This window comes from Megascapheus bottae, chromosome 15, assembly GCF_031878675.1.
Source record: "Megascapheus bottae isolate mThoBot1 chromosome 15, mThoBot2.hap1, whole genome shotgun sequence".
In the NCBI taxonomy this organism is placed as follows: domain Eukaryota; kingdom Metazoa; phylum Chordata; class Mammalia; order Rodentia; family Geomyidae; genus Megascapheus; species Megascapheus bottae.
The window spans coordinates 35,081,738-35,100,025 of record NC_143523.1 but is presented as its reverse complement, the minus strand read 5'-3'; the positions used below and the strand labels follow the sequence as shown (position 1 = coordinate 35,100,025).

Genomic DNA, 18,288 nt, shown 5'->3' with positions numbered 1-18,288 from the left:
TAGCAACAGAAACAGCTTAAATATGTGTTGAAAATATACTTTCAGGAGAACTACTGTAGGCTATCTCCAGGGTGAGGATGATAGCATTAACCTTTGAGGTCTGACTACTTATTGACGTTGCTCATGAGAAATTGCTATCCCCAGGTCCAGTCTACATAGCAGAGCTCACTAAGGTCAGTAAGGTTTAATTACAGTGTGTTTCTCTTGAGACCTTCGCTACTTCTTATGTTAGTGCTCTATACCATTTTTGACTTGAAGAACTGGAGGAACTGAAGAAATTTTCATGTCAAGTTTTCTTTGTATACTCAGATTGCTCATGGCTAGTTTCTACCTATCTATTAAATGCAACAGATAATACATCAAGTCAGTTTATTCTGAAGATTTTCTGGATATTGGAAGTGGGGTGAGTAAAAGACCTTACCTTGGCACTGTATCACAACTGAACATTATCTTCTAATCCGGATTTTAGCCAGAATATCTTCCTCTACAGTTATAAGGCAGTTTTCAATTCTCTACATACTTGACATTTATTTCTGTTTGCTTTTAGATATATTCAATTTCATTTATAGAATTCTTCAAATAGAAGAGTATCTACAAACTTCCACAAAGTGTGGGTCACTCACAGTCATTTATTAATGGAGAAACATGGTAACCCACCTGAATTAAGGAAAAATGTATAGAATTATGCCATTCATTGCATATTTTTTGGATTTTTAGTTCATTATTGCTATGTATACAAATGTGCTCCTTAGAGTTTCTTAGCTTCAGTATTTGTTGTAAGGAAGAATTAGATGAAAGAACTTGCATGAGTTTTCAGGAGGAAAGCAAGAAGCAATTTCTATTATATAGAGGGCATAGAAGAGTTTTGATGCAACCATGCCCATAGAAACTTTGAGTTTTTCTTTCCTCATCTATCTCCTCTTTCTGATAGCTTGGTCTATGAAACATACCACCCCATACCTAAAAATCCTCAGAGATGTGATGAAGAAAGAGTCATTACCAGAGGTAGTATCTTCTCATTACACTCTAGAGTCACTCCCTTTTAGACATGTCATTTAAGTACTTAGCTGCCAGATTTGCAGCTATCTATGTACTTTCCACATGAATTGATGGGTTAAGGATGGTTACATCTTTCCTAATCTTTCCATTTTATTTCTAGTCCTTTAAGATTTCCTAACTTTTTTTTACTTGTTTAAAGTCTTATCTCAAAATACCAGTTCTTTTTCTTTTTATTTTTTTTTGCCAATCCTAGGGCTTGATCTCAGGGTTTTGGACACTGCCTTGAGCTTTCTTAAAGCTAGTGCTCTACTAATTGAACCACAACACCACTTCCAGCTTTTCCTGTGTATGTGATAACCAAGGATTTTGAACTCAGGTCTTTGTGCATCCTAGGCAAGCACTCTATTGCTAGGCCAAACACCTAACCCTCTCCAAAGTACTCTTTTATATTATTGTTATTTGTCACTGTTTACAAACACTAAATCTTAGTGTTTTAGGTCAATGTGAATTGTATTCATGTTTGTAAATCTAAAAGTTGGACAGATTTCTAGTGTAATACTTGATTTCTGCTTCACAAAACTTTCTAGGCCTTCCCTTATAATAATTCAAATATCTCAGGGGTAGAAATAATTGGAACCTCATTAGATGCCTACTTTTTTCCACATAATATTGGATCCTTTTTTGTAGAACTTATAATTGCCAATTGAGCTTCCAAGAGTGAATATTCCAAGAAAGAAAAAGTAGTCATAGATGAAATTCTTTTCTTTTTTTAAAGAGAGAAAGTAGTATGTCTTTATTTCCTGTTTTGTAAATAAATCTGAGTTGACTGTTCCTGGGAAATTAGTCAAAAAGACCAAATCCCTTGTCCTCATCGGATTCCTCTGGCTCTTCCTTGGCTTCAGCCGCAGCAGCAGCAGGTGCAACCGCACACAGGAGCAGCAGCCACAAAGGCAGATGGCTCAGCCAAAAAGGCCTTGACTTTTTCAGCAAGTGGGAAAGTATAGTCAGTCTCCACAGACAGGGTCAGGACCAGCTTGTACCCACTGATGATAGAATGAGGTCCCGAGGCAACAGCTGGATAATCAATCTGCAGACAGATGCGGGCAACATCGCCAACACCCTCAAGGAATGGAGAGTGTAAGAGCACCCTCAGTGATGTCATGGATTTCCGGGTTGAAGATGCTGCCATTGTCAAACACCTGCTGGATGATCAGCCTGAAGAAGGCGGGAGATGCTGAGCATGTTCAGCTGGGTGGCTTCGCTGCCTCCCACTGGGTCTCAGTCAGGGCCTCCTTGGTGAACACTAAGCTCACATTACCCCGGATTGAAGGCAGCAGTTTCTCTGGAGCTGGGTTGTTTTCCAGGTGCCCTGGCGCAGAACTATGTTCTTCCCCATCAGCACCAAAGCCTTATCTCAGAGTGACACGCGGAGCTGCCGCATCTGCTTGGCCTCCACCTTGTCTGCCCCCACAGTGAAGCATTTTGGCTAATCATCCAAAAGTTGGGTGATCTTAAGGAAGTATTTGGACTGCCAGGTCGCCCTGTCTTCCCTGGCCATCACCACGGTGTCTGGGATTAAAGTCGAGGTCATTCTCACTAGGATGCCTGGCCTAGACTAAATTCTTAATAATTGGGACCACAAAGAAGGCAGATAATCCCCTTTGCCCTGGTTTAGAGGTCAAATCACAGCCACACTTATAACAAAAGAAGTATTCTAAGCTATATTTCATCTGTCATACCCCATAACCCAGAGCTCAGATATCTCAAATAAACATTGCTATTAAATGATATTTAAAAATCATCTTTTTATATGGAAAATATTTGTTAAGTTGCAGAGAAAAGCCATTGCAGAAAGTTACTGCCTCTAAACTACTCAAATGTAGTTACTCTTTCATCTGTTTTGGAAAGGGAGAGGCAGATTGGTGAACAGTTCTGGTCATCAATATTTTTTTGGTTTAGGCTTCTGTTATAAGAACAAGTAAATTGTTGATAGAAATAGTCTAAACAGTACTTTTGGAGATCTTTTTATATTATAGTTTTATTGAACTTTTGCTTTTAGAGATTCACAATTCTGTTTTTTTCTTTTCACTTGGTTAAAGAGACATTTCAGAGTTGGTGTTCCATTTTCAATAGCTAAAGGAGAGAATTTTAAGAAAGGAAAATGAAAAAATTTCCATATTCCATCTTCAGTTGACTGAGGTTGGGTAAAAAATTTAACCACTTTGAACTTCATTTTCCATGGCAATGATTGTTGATAATAATAACAATGGAATATTCCTCCAGGGTTTTCCGGGTGAATATATAATGCAATAAGCCTAAAACTAAACTGCTTAGTTTTTTTGTGTGTAATAAAAGCAGCTAATGGCTGATGCTTATTATTTTATATTATGTAATCCTCTTATTTGAATGTTCTCAGGAAAATTTATTATATCATCTATCTATACTCTTATGCACAGTAATCTGCCCTTTTGATCAAAGACCTGGGAGTTTTGGAGCTTTACCCTTTACTTAAGGACTGTAAACCTTAGAGTCAGATTAAAATCTAAACCAATAAACATGTTTGTATAAGTGAATGTTTGCTAAGGTTTATTTGCAATAATAGAAACATCAACATCCCATAGCTTAGTGCAGTTTATTTCTTTCTCCTGAAAAGACAGGGTGCCCAAGTTCTGTAGAAACTGTAAGATACAAGCTTCTCCAGACCATCAAGTGACTTTAATATGATGGTGCCCTTCTGCCCAAAAGCAGATTCACCCTTGCTTATAAGCTGATGGCTAGCTGCCTTGTGCAACTTTATGTGGAGTGGTGCAATATTCCAAGTTTGAACTTAGGCGATGAGAAAATGTTCTTAGGTCTCATTTTCTCCTTGTTTCAGAGCCAGTTGTTAAATATTGACCAGCACAATTCTTTTCTTTTCTTTTCCCATTTATTTATTTATTTATTTAGCCTAAGGCTTGAACGCAGGACCTGAGAACTATCCTTGGGCATTCCTCAAGGTTAGGGCTCCTTTCTACTACTTGAGCCACAGCACCACTTCTGGCTCTTTTTACCCACTGTGTATGTAGCACTGAGGAATCAAACCTGAGTCTTCATGCATGCTAGGTAAACACTCTACCACTAGGCCACACTCCTGGCCCAGCACAATTCATTATTAAGCCTTTTCATGAATTTCTTTTTACAGTGGAAAAAAGAGTGATTCCTTCTTTTTAATCTTGACAAATGATGCAAAATAAATAGTTTGCCTTGGGTGGGTGGGGGAATGCTGTGAGAGAACCAGGTGAATAAGGAAGGACATACCTAAGTGAGAAAGCAAGTTGTATGACTTATGGGGAAACAGCAAATCAATAGCCTTGAAAAACATAGAGACCTGGGAAAGTGGTCAAAAGTGAAAGAATAAACTAGGGAGAGGAAGAAAATAGAGGGAGAGGGAGAGAGGGAAAGAGAAAGAGAGAGAGAGAGAGAGAGAGAGAGAGAGAGAGATAGAGAGAGAGAGAGAGAGAGAGAGAGAGAGAGAGAGAGAGAGAGAGAGAGAGAGAGAGAGAGAGAACAGGGAGAAGGAGAGGGACAGAAACAGGGATGGGGAGCAAGAAAGACAGGAATAGGTAGGGAGGAGGAAGGGAAAGAAGGAGGATAAAAGAGAAGAGAAGACAAAGGGGAGAAGGGAAGGGGAGATGGCTGGAGGGAGGGAGTTGAGGGGAGAGAAAGAGGACCAAAGGCCAGCTCATTATAGAATCCATAGGCAAAATAGGAAATCTGAGCTTCAAGTGAGATGAAAACTTTATTGACTTGTATTGAGGATAAGAATAACATCATATAACGTAAAATTTTCAGTCACTTCTAACGATCCATTTAAAGAATGATATCTGTGTGTCTGAACTGAACAATGGGAGGATGGTCAGTACAATCTGCTGATAAAAACACAGTGGAGAGGGAACAAGGTTTGGAGGGCAGAACCACAGGGAATTCTTAATCTCAGTTCTTTGTAACTGTCCAACCAGGATCTGAGGATTGTACAGAAATAGAAAACGCGATATGTCGATATGTTTTATTCATATATGTTGGCCTACTTTGGTTTGAGGGATACACTGTGATGAGAATAAAAACCAGAAAGATGTTGCACATTTGTACATGGAATGAGATTTGTATGCAGTATATTTAAGACACTTTCTTATGGTGACCTTCACAGGAAAAGAAAAGAAATTGAAACCAGTAAGCTTAGGAATGCAGTGGCTCTGAGGCCACTCAATCAGGAAAATAGACTATTTTAAACCCAGCCCTGAATAAGTCACATGGAATGATTCATCCTATTAAAGGATTCAGCAGGGCTTTGCTATCCAGTTTCCGCTTTCTCTTGTATAAATTTTCTGTTTCTCTTCCTTTTTTAATGTAGAAAGAAAAAAATATTTTCTTTTAGATGTCACCATCTATTCATTGTACTTACTTGAATCTCATTTATGAAATCCTTACCTACCTTTGTCAGGATTGCTTTATCAGTTCAGCATATTAGTAGGCAAAATGTATTCTAGTTCTTATTCATGCCATAACAATATATTATTGCTATCTTTCTGCATCCTTTGATCATTAATAATTTTGATGCTTTGATAATCAAGCAATTTACCTGTCTGCTATTTACATTGATATTTCTGGGAATATTCTCAAGATTTGCTTTTATTTATGGTGTTTAGATAGGACAATTAGTTACAAGATGGTAGTTAGGTAATGTAGTTGAATGCAAAATTGAGAGATGACTTTGTTTTCTTATTTCATGTGAAAGGGTAGCTTGACAGTTAACTTCTCATTATTTCATGTGCCAGACCCTACTTCTCAATTTTGTAGTTGTAAAATTGTGAAAATAATGTAGGAAAGACTGGTTGCAAATTTCAAATGGCAGAGATACAACTAACTTATCTGATCTTGATGAGAAAAGTAAATAGTAATTTGGACAGTGTTAGATTTGAACTTATATAAGTAAAAGATTACTACCTGGTTATCTTGTTATGCCTACTTGACATATTGACATATAACCTAAATGTTGCCAATCACTTGCACAACCCCAATTTTCACTAGAGATAAGGCATACAAAAACAAAGTCGTTTCCTTTTACTGGCAATTGTAACATAACTTCTAGTCCTGTGCCTGCATTTAAGGTGTTCGTTTCCTTTTGCTGCTTAACCTTCACTTTAGTTCCTCTTATCAGGATCCAGTGAGATAGTCAATAATCTTGAAAAAATTACCACTTTGTTTTTCTCACCTCTGTGTAAGACAGTTTTCTGTCCATGCCCTCTAATATATACAGTCTCACCCAGAATATACAGTTTTATTAATTCCCTTTCTTTGCCTCTGTTTGGATACTGTGGATGGTTTAGAACAGAAGAATATGGATGGGAAAAATACCATGTGACTTCACATGCTAGGTTTTAAGAGACCTTGAGACTTCTTATCTCTAGGAAAGCTTGTTTTAGGAAAAGTTAGTTACCCTTTAAAGAGTTTGACTCCACTGAGACCAACAGCTTGTAAAAAAAAATTAATCTAGTCATATGGAAAAATTATGGAAAAGAAGAAGCAACACTCAGCCACCCTATAATCCCCATTATTGTAGATTCCCATGTATTTGTAACACCATTCTATCAGATATTCAACTCAGCTGAATCTTCAAATGACTTCAATTTCAATGCTGTCTAATTCTTACTAAAAACCCCCTTGAAAGTTTGACTAAGAAATAATAAGATGTCTTCATTCCTTAAGATTTTCTGATTCCTTAAGGCATAGTAGCAAATAACTGCAACAGCTGACTGCTGTTACTTGTGAAAAGAGTTCTTATGGATCAAACATTAGTAACTAGTAAGTAATTGTAAAATTGATGGCAAGAGAAAGAAGCACAAGATATTTTTGAATAATTATTTAAATTTAAGTACTGATGCTGATTGCATCTTTATTTTCAATATAGAAATCAAGCTACAATTGGTCCTATAGGAAAGACTAAGTGGATTAAAATAGCTTTAAATATATAATCCTTAATTTTGAGTGGTTTATGAGTTCTATGCTCTGGCAAATCAAAGCCAGTTGCAAAGAAGTAGTAATAATTGGATTGTATTTTTTTTTAAACTAGAAGCATAATGCTGGTTCAGAAAGAAGCACAGGTTGTAAGGACAGACTTTGATAAGTTTAGCAAATGTATCTGATAGCACAATTTGTGCACAATCAGGATATGAGAAAATTCCATTTGAATTACAGATTTCACATAAACTTTTCTGACTCACTTACCACAGCACTAATCATCATAGGTCAGTTTTTTTTCTGTCTTGAAAAGTGTATGTATTGAGGTTAAGTAAGAATATTTCCTAAACCTACTTTGTCTGTCTGTCTGTCTGTCTGTCTGTCTTTTTCTCTCTCATTTTGTATCAGCAGTGGATTTCTTTTTTTTCATATATTTTTTATTGTAATTAATACCCTTTTTATTGTAATTGATACCCTTTCTCATGTCATGGTCCCCATTTCCCTCCTCCCTCCCCCCCGCTCATCTTAAAAAAATTATTTTTATTGTTATTATAAAGATGATGTACAGAAGAGTTACAGTTAAACAAGACAGGTTCTGAGTATGAGTACATTTCTTTTTAAATTTTTTTAAATTTTTTTATTTTTATTGTAATTAATAAAAGGGTTACATGATATTTGCCAGATAGAAGGTGCATTAATTCACATACATTGATACCCTTTCACATGTCTTGGTCCCCATTTCCCTCCCCCCCACTCCCACCCCTCGTCTTGTTTTCCCCCTTTCCCTATCCAATTTTAAATAACCCAATACAAATATATTCAATATATCAGATAACAAAGTGAGATACTGTAATATTTATTTTCCACTTGCACATATATAGTGCAAAGTTACTTCTAATGTTCTTGTAATGTGTTATTTTGGGAGCATATAAGTATGTATGTATGTATATATGTATTTATATCGAAAAGCCTTAGAGTGTATGCACGTTAAATTTCATAAAAGTTAGGATTGCTGATTCTTTTTTTTTTGTTTTTTTGCCAGTCCTGGGCTTGAGCTCAGGGCCTTAGCACTGTCCTTGGACTTTCTTAAGGCTAGAGCTCTACCACTTGAGCCTCAGCACCACTCTGGCTTTTGTTTTTTGTATGTATATGGTACTGAGGAATCGAACCCGGGCCTTTGTGCATGCTAGGCAAGCACTCTACCACTAGGCCAAACTCCCAGCCCAGGATTGCTGATTCTTATATTAATATTTCTAAAGGTTTTAAAAATAATTTAAATGTGTATTATCTGAAGAATAATTTTTCAAAAATTTGTTTATTATATATTGGAAAATATTGCTATAGTATTATTGCTTACAGTTGTTTTGCCTTTTATATTTGAATACAAAGTCTTTGTTTTTGTAAGGAAAGACCAATAATAGAAACATTTAGCACACAAATTAAATCTAGCAGCAGTTACAAAGTAGACTCAGAATACCTTAAAAGTTCTTCAAAATATTCAGTGCCACTTAGTTGAAGACTGCCAAAAACCTTAATTTTCATGTTAAAACAGGAATGTATTTCAAACAATTTTGAACTTTATTTCAACTTAAGGACCTATTGAGCATATTGGATATTATAGAAATAATACAAATTATATATTTTCACCCTGCAGAACTTTGAATACTAAGTTGTTTGAGGTTTATCTAAAAAACACAGACTGAATTATAAGTGTGGAAATGCTTTTCTTTCAGGACATAAGCTTTAAAGTTTGGAACTGTCTAAAAATATTTCTTATAGTTAAGGGATCCTGCATATTTTGAAAACTTGTATGCAGAAGTATTTACTGTTTCTGCATTATACATAGGCATGAATGATTCTTATAGAACACAAACATGACTGGTATGATGCACATATGTAAAAATCAGTTGTTCAGAGGATGAGATAGAATCATTAGCAATTGAGGCCAACTTGGTTTAGAGAAGGATTCATCATATCAAATAAAACAAAAAAGAAGCCAGGTACCAGGGACTCACACCTGTAATTCAATCTACTCAGGAGATTGAGATCTGAGGACTGTGCTTCAAAGCCAGCCCAGGCATGAAAGTCTGTGAGACCCTTCTGGCCAATTAACCATCAGAAAACTGGAAATGGCGCTGTGGCTCAAGTGGCTAGACTTGAGCTGAATAGCTCATGGACAGCGCCAAAGCCCAGAGTTCAAGCCCCACCACTGACAAAGGAAAACAATAAATAAAACGTAAATAGGAATAGCTAAAGCTACAATAATGTTTACTATGGCATATGTATTATATATTTTGAGCTGTATTATATATATTTGAGCTGAGGGGCCAGGATTTTGGTCCAGTGGTAGAGTGCTTGCCTAGCATGCATGAAGACCAGGATTCGATTCCTCAGTACCATATGCATAGAAAAGTTGGAAGTAGAGCTGTGGCTCAAGTGGTAGTGGTAGAGCTCTACTCTTGAGAATGCTCAAAGATGGTGCTCTGGCCCTGAATAGCTAATTACATTATTTTTATTATTGTTATTATTATTAGTAGTAGTAATAGTAATAGTAGATGTTGCCATCATCATCTTAGGTCCTGGGATTTAAACTCAGAGCTTAGATGCTGTCATTGAAAAAATTTGCCCATGGCAATGCTCTACCCCTTGAGCCAACGCTCTATGTTTAGATTTTGCTAATTAATTGGAAATAAGAGTCACCCAGACTTTCTTGCTCACACTGGCTTTGAACCACTATTCTCTGATCTCACTCCCCTGAATAGTGAGGCCTAAAGACCAGAGTAGACTGGTGCCAGGATAGATTTATTTAATTAAGAACTCTGAAGAAAGTCTTCCTATCTGAAATCTTTTCAAAATCTAAACATGTCAACACAATAAAAGACTAGGATGCAAAAGTGTGGATGAGTACAAAGAAAAACAACTGCAGCTGTACAGCCGGATGATGGAGTTTGATGTCAAGCTCTAGATCTTTACTAGTTAAACTGAATTGTTCCTAAGTGTCCCCACGTCCAGTTTTGCTTCAGTGTTGAGATTACTGCTTCCCTTTCCCTTTTCCTGTTCTTTGTTTCTTTCTTCCCTCACTCCATTTTTTTCTCCTTTTTGCATATTAAATTTTCAACTAAACTAAGTACTAGTGACTCATAACTGTAATCCTTGTCACTCACAAGATTAAGATCAGTAGATTACAATTTGAGGTTTTCTTGGGAAAGACAGTCTCTAAGAGACCTATCTCCAATTATCCATCAAAAGTCCAGACCTAGCAGGGTATTTATAGGGGTAAAGTTTTGGACATGAACGAGTATTTGTATAATAAGAATATAAGTCCCTGAGTTTAGCACCAGAAAAAAAAGTAAACCAAACTAAAGCAAATAAACAAACAAATAGAAGCCAAACCAACAAAAAATTCCAATTAGTTGATCTTTTTAGTTTTTACAAAACAGAGAAATTTAAATAGTTTTATAGGTTTAAGACCTACAAGATGAGAAATTTGGACACACCCATGCACTCATGAATCCATACATAAAATGATAGGCATGCTTTAATCTCATATATGTCATACTTTAAAATATTTTGCTTATAAGCAAAATATTAAGAATTTAATTTGTTTAATCATTGGTCCAGTGTTACTAATCTACTCAGTCTCAATAGTTGAGTTTAGGATTTCCAGTTTTGTTCAATGTGTAACTCATATACTTGATTTTATTTGAATGTGTACAGTCCTAAACAAGTATCAATGTTTTGAATTAGAGATGAATTAACATAGAGGATTATGTATTGAACGTTTAGTCTTCAACTGGTGGAGCTACACTGGGAAATTCTGGAAAATTTAGGAAGGAGGCATAGAAAGTGCTAGTCAAAGAATACAAAGATTTAGTTGGTTATGATAGATATGTAAACCCCATATGAAATCATAGTGCCTGCTTTTAGATGATAATACTATGTGATATGCAGAATAATTCACTTAGAATGTATACCTTAAGTTCAATCTTTATCACAAAAATTTTCATCACATAACAGTAACAATACATAAAATGACAGTAGGTAACTTTTGGAGGTGCTATTCATATTTCTCATGATTCATAACTGTGTACATATATGGAAACTCATCATATTATGTACTTTAAACAGAACAGATCAGAGTATGTCAATCAAAGATTGATAAAATGGCTAAAGGATTTAAAAACTGACTCCACATATACAATGGAATCCGCTCAGCAATAACAAGAAAAAATAATTGTGGAAACAAACATTATTTGATGTTCCACAGAAGGTAAAGATGTGGTAATACATTTATCACTAATTGCCACTTTTAGTCACTTTTCTTCACTGTGATAAGTTACCAGAAGGAACAACTATGGGATGAAGGATTTATTTTGGCTCCCAATTTGAAAGGGACTTGCATCTATGTTAAATTGATTCTATCCTTTCTGGGATGTGGGGAGGTAGCATAGTCAGAGGAGAGCTGGGAACCACAAGCTAGACAGGAAGTAGAAAGCTCTGAAAAAGAGCTGAACACAAAACTTAAGGGCATGTTCCCAACTTAAGGGCCTGCAGTAGGCCCCAACTCCTACTTTTTACCATACCCCCAAAATGTCTTCTACTAGGAATTAATCAAGCATTGAGACCATTGATTCCATCAGAACCCTCAAAAAAAAAAAACAATTTCAACCTGAAAGTGCATTAGCTATCAAACAAACGATTAACAGTGAGCAAACGATAGCAAGAACATACAGGAATTTGGGAAACTGATGGATTTCTTCTAAAATTGGATGGTGACAGTAGAATATGGTGTCTTTTTATTTCTCAAAGTTTATCAGATCATTCAATTAAAAAGTTCCAACTTCACTTCTGTAAAACGTCTTAATAAAGCCATGGAAAAAATTAAATTCTACAAGCACGTATTATATCTATAGATAAATCATCCCTTTGAAAAGAATTATGGCTTCAGATTCTTGTCATATCATGTTAGAGTAGATGTAATAATTCCTAGTCAGTGATCTTGTCTGAATCATTACTTTTCCAATCTGCTTAACATGATGTTTCATTAAGAGCAAAATGTGACTATAGTCATTGCCCCTTTCTTTGCTAAAATGCTTCATTTCCTTTTTCTCTTTCTGGAATACTGTATGTATATATATATATACATACACACATACATATATATAAACATATACATATATCTATCTAGTTTGTACCATGTATCCTCTGGATCCTTCCCTCTAAGGTGACCCAAGTATATCCTTGCCACTCCTGCATGGATTCTGTGGCTGTCAACACCACTTGTGTTCATAATGTACGAACATTACAAACATTAACAGAAATTATGCTTTTTCTACCTGTTCTTGTTTCATTTTAACTGAGGTTAAATGCTAGCTGAATAATAAACTTCTCTCTTAGATTAGCAAAGAATTTTTTTAATATTTTTATTTTAATTAATAGAAGGGTTACATTATATTTGCCAGATAGAAGGTGCATTACTTCACAAACATTGTTACTCCTTCTCATGTTTTCCTTCCCATTTCTTGCCCCCCACCACCTCACTTAATCTTGTTTTCCTCCCTTCCCTATCATATTTTAGATAAACAAATAAACATATATACAATATATCAGATAACAAGGTAAGATACTTTAACAATATGAGATAACCAAGGGACAAAAAAAGAGATGAGAAATAACATTAAGTACATTAGTACATTAAGAACAATGATCATACATTATATGGCTCTTGTTTCCATATCCTGGAGTCATTTCATTTAGCCTCATCCCATATGGCCTTATGTATCTAGATTTTGCCTTATTGTAAACCTCTACTAGGAGAGTCCAAGGTTTATACTAATTATGACAAATGAGAGAAACAATTAAGCCTATGTTCCTTTGAGTCCGGCTTACATCATTTAATAGGGTTTTTTCCAAGTCTTTCCATTTCCTTACAGACAGGGTAATGTTGTTCTGACAGCAGGATATAATTCCATTGTGTACAAATACCACACCTTGTTGATCCAATCATCAACTGAGGGGCATCTGAGTTGGTTCAAAAGCCATATAATGAGTGATGTTGTCCTTAATATAATATGTTATCTCTCATCTCTTTTGCTGTCCCTTGGCTATCTCATATTGTTATAGTACTTCACCTGGTTATCTGATATATTATATATATGCGTATTTGGTTATTTGGAATAGGATAGGGAAGGGAGAAATCAAGATGAGGGGCGGGGTGGGAGGAGGGAAATGGGGACCAAGACATGAGAAAGGGTATCAATGTATGTGAAGTACTGCACTTTCTGTCTAGTGAATATAATGTAATCATTCTATTAACTACAATAAAAATATATGAAAAAAATGCAAATTGAAACAACTCTGCGATTCTACCTCACTCCAGTTAGAATGGCCAGGATCAAGAAATCTGATAACAACAGATGCTGGTAGGGATTTGGCCATATGGAAAGCAGTATGGCATTTCCTCAAAAGACTAAACATAGAGCTCCCCTATGACCCAGAAATTCCACTACTTGGCATTTACCCAGAAACAAGGACATTCTAAAGCCACTAGCACAACAATGTTCATTGCAACACTATTTACCATAGCAAAGATATGGAACTAACCTAGCAAAGAATTTTATCACCAAAATTTTGTATTCAAAAGAACATTAGAGTAGGGGCCAGGAACCTAGCCTAGTGCTAAAGTGCTCGCTTAGCATGCACAAACCCATGGGCTCCATTCCTCAGTACCACATACACGGAAAATGCCGGAAATGGTGCTGTGGCTCAAGTGGCAGGTTGCTAGCCTTGAGCAAAAATAACTAATGACAGTGGTCTGGCCCTAGGACTGGCAAAACTCACAACAAAACAAAAAAAGCTATCAGAGTAACATTACCAGTCATATGAACATGAATATTATTGTACTAATTTCATCTAATGAACCTTTTGGTTTAGTTTTAGGATTAAAGGCCACATGCAATTCAGTGATTAGAACATAGGAAAGTTAAATTGAAAAACCATGGGTCAATAATTCTTCAAAAAAAATCAAAACATAAGAAGGAGGGAAATCAAGATGACTGGGAGGGGCTGGGGGAGGAAAAAGGGGACAAAATCATGAGAAGGGGTATTAATATGTAAGAAGTAATGCACCTACATGGCCGGTCATGGTAGCTCGTGCCTGTAGTCCTAGCTACTCAGGGGCTGAGATCTGAGGATCAAGGTTCAAAGCCAGCCCAGGCACAAAAGAATCTGAGACTCTTAGCTACAATTAACCTCTAGAGAATGGGAAGTGGGGCTTGGCTCAAGGGTAGGGTAGTAGCCTTGAGCTGTAGAGCTCAGGAACACTGTCCAGGCCCAGTGGTAGGGCGGTAGCCTTGAGCTGAAGAGGTCAGGGATAGCATCCAAGCCTAGTTCCAAGCCCCATGATCCCTCCCCCCCCCAAAAAAAGCAGAAGTAATTCACCTACCACCTGGCAAATTTAACTATAATGCCTCTATACTTTACCCCAACCATTTAAAAAAAATCAAAACAAAACACAAAAGCTACCAACGATCTTAGAAAAAAAAACTGTATCTTTAACTATACCTATAGTTACGATATTTACTATATTAAAGCTAACAAGAGATTAAAACATTTTTTAAAAAAGCATGAAAAGGAAAAACTTGTATGATTGGCACTGCCTGTTAGCATCAGAGACCACTGAGACAGTTTCATATTAAAGGAAGATATATTTAGAGAATCATTTTTTCCTTGGTAGTACACAAAATAAAATAAAATTATCTAGTTAATTAATATTAACTAGGATATTAATATTAAATTAGTGCTTCAAATCTGGTCAAGATTCATCAACAATTGCTTGTATACTAGATCTTACTTATACAGAATAATATACTCATTACATAGTGACAAGTTAGTAGTTAAGACCTGGAGTCATGATGGATTCAAATTTGAATCCCAAATAATTTTTGTGTTATAATTATCATAGAAGCCAGTGATGATAATTTAAAGAAATGTTTCATAAGAAATTGCTTACTATGATCTTTGATACATTTTAATAATGCTACAGAAAACTGTTGATAGGTTACCTTATAATTTCAGACCTCCTTCTAATGTACTTGTATGTACTAGAGAAGTCCTGCACCATGATCAAACTTATAGAAACTATACAGTATATCGAAAGTGGTAAATTATGAGTGATAAGCAATTTTTCCAATAGATATGATTGGTGAAGCCATAGCATTATCAATAATAGATATAGATATGCATGTATGTATATATGTCTGTATATATGTATATATATATATGCCCTTTTTGATGAGTAAGGCTAAAGATAACCCTGGGGATATTAGGGGTATTAGGTAAGGTTGTGAGGTCAATGCTATAGATAATTTCTTGAAGAGCTATTATTTGGATGTAGGCAGCATGTGAAAATAAATCAGTCTACATATATTTAATGTTCATATGTGTGTATATAATGCACATGAAATAATTCCATTGATAGTGTTATTGTAATTTGAAAAACCAGTGAATCCAATAACATTTAATACTCCTAACCTACATTAAAGTTTTCCTAGCTTAACTTCTACAGGTTTAGACTGCATGCATTAGCTCATAACTAAGCATTACCAGAGACAGTCTTACCACATGACTGGCTTAGGAAATAATAGAAATTAAAATTTTGAATAACAATTTCTACTAAATGCACATTGATTTTTAACTACCTGGACCATCTGTATAACAGAATTAAAATTGCAAAGGGTATAGATTCAGTAACCCTGCATTTACCCAATCCTTGATCTGTTCCCCAACACCATAAGACATTAATTTATTGTATTTAATTTTGATGATTTTTTTCATTCATCTGATAATACTTTTGTTTTGCAAATGTGATTAAAGATCTCAATCACCTGTTTTGTCATTATAATAAAAACCCATATGATTATATATTTCTGAGTTGAATACTTAGGTTTCTTAAAATTGTTTTATTTGTGCTGTTGGTTAAGCAGATAACAATTAAACAGTTCAGGCCAGGAGTTTGGCCTTGTAGTAAAGTGCTTGCCTAGCATGCACAAAGACCCAGGTTTGATTCCTCAGTACCACATACATAGAAAAAGCCAGAAATGGTTCTGTGGCTCAAGTGGCAGAGTGCTAGCTTTGAGGAAAAAGCTCAAGGACAGTGATCAGGCCCTGAGTTCAAGCCCCAGGATTGGCACAAAAATGTTAATGATTGACATTTAATAACAGAATGAAGTTTTAAGTAAGAGACTTAGGAACAACATTGAGTACTAAATTTCAGTAAACATACCCATTACTTATTTTTGTCAGTCCTGGCACATGAACTCAGGTCCTGAGCACTGTTCTTGAATACTTCTTTCTGAAGGCTAACACTGCCACCTGAACCACTTCTGGCTTCTTCTATATATGTGGAACCAAGAAATGGACCCCACAGTTTTGTACATGCTAAGTGAGAACTCTACCACAAGGCTATACTCCTGGCCCCCATACCCATTACTTTTTAGAAAATTATGGTGGCATAAGAAGTAAAAGATCTAAAATCATTAAAAAGATCACAACATGTGCAAATTATTGGGTTAACTGAAATGATTGTGCACATTTGTGAGCACAAAAGGTATAATTGAAGCTCTTTTATGTCAACACCAATAAGATTATATCTTCATATGCTTTAGACTGAGGCCTTACTGTTTTTTGCAGATAATTTGCTTCTCATTTTCTAGGCCACCTTGACAAGTATGTTTGAGCATACCATGTATTTCAATTAATTTACTATTATTGATAACTTTGTTCTTAGGATTTTTTTGTGGCTTCTGGGATTGGGTTTTTTGAAGACAAGTTTGAGGGATTCCTAAAGTAACAAATGTGAGTTACACACAGGGAATAGGTAAGTCTCCTACTTACTTTATTTCCTTCCTGACCATTAGGCATATCATAGTATGCAATAATATGATGTCTTCCTATTCTTGTATTATACAGTGATTCTGCAAATAGTATATCAACAAATTCCTAAAAAAAACCTTAAACTTTAAAACTTTCCAGCATCTGATCTATGGATTTTCCTATTTTGAAATAGATTTTTTTGAGTGCACACAAAAATATTCATACTGGATGAAAAGTTAAAGGTATTTCTCATAAAAAATAAAATGTCAGCTAATGAAGCTGGTTATGAAATTGGAATTATGAAGTGTTTATACCTTTTATGATAATTTGAATTAAATGACTTTAATGCACATTTATTCTCAACATGGCAAACTCTTTATGATTAGCTTACCTTTTTTTTACCAACTAAACAGTTATATTAAGATGTGTATAATTCATTTATGATTGTTATAATTTGGTTAAAAAAAACCACAGCTCTTAAAATAACAAAACATTTGTTTCTCAAACTAAAACATGTAAGTGTAACTTTATGCCCAGTGAAACTTTTGATTGTTTGCCTATACTCCTTAGCCTCTTGAGGTAACATATTGCATCTTGCAATGGTGTAATTGTTATTTTAAGACTCTCAATGTAGAACGTGAGAGCAACTTCTGCATCCTACTCCCATTTATCTTCCAGATTATTTTTTTCTCTGTCTCACATTAAGTTTGGTGCTCCTTAAACCTTTCCATAATGCACACATGAATAAGCAAATTATATAGAATATCTGAATCTTAATGAATTCTGCCTTTTCTCTATCTCCATATACTCATTGTCTTTGAGTATTACAAAGAATACAAAATTACTTCCTTTTCATCAATAAGGAGATTTTGGGGGGGGTCTTGGGGCTTGAACTGTGGCTTGGGGGCTGTCCCTGAGCTCTTCAGCTCAAGGCTATTGCCCTACCCTTGAGTCACAGCCCAACTTCCCATTTTCTTGTGACTAATTAGAGATAATCTCTAGACTTTGTATTGCCTGGGCTAGCTTTGAACCTTGATCCTCAGGCCTCAGCTTCTAGTAGCTAGGGTTGCAGGTGTGAGTCACTGCATCAAGCTAATAAAGAGATTTTAATTTAGTATGAAAGAAAGTTTATAACCTAGTTTATAAGTGTTATACCTAGTTATTGATAAGTTATAACCTTAAGGAATTTCTATGTAATTCAAGCTTCTAAAAGTACAAAGTATAGTCCAAACAGAAGTAATTTAAGGTCAGAGTGTGTTCATAAAACATGGAAGCAATTACTAATTCAGAAATGTTTTTGTTAAAATTAGATTAAGACTGTGGTGAGATATAATAAAAACCAACCTTAATGATTTTTCAAACTATACTTGATTTGCCATGAGTAGAGATGCAACACTCAAAAGGATCTAGAATTCATTT

At 35.4% G+C, this 18,288-nt stretch overlaps 1 pseudogene; it reads right to left on the bottom strand.

Moving 5' to 3' along the window:
- Positions 1–1,839: 1,839 nt before the first annotated feature.
- Positions 1,840–18,288, bottom strand: part of LOC150054155 (large ribosomal subunit protein uL10 pseudogene) — a 36,176-nt pseudogene continuing 19,727 nt past the window's right edge.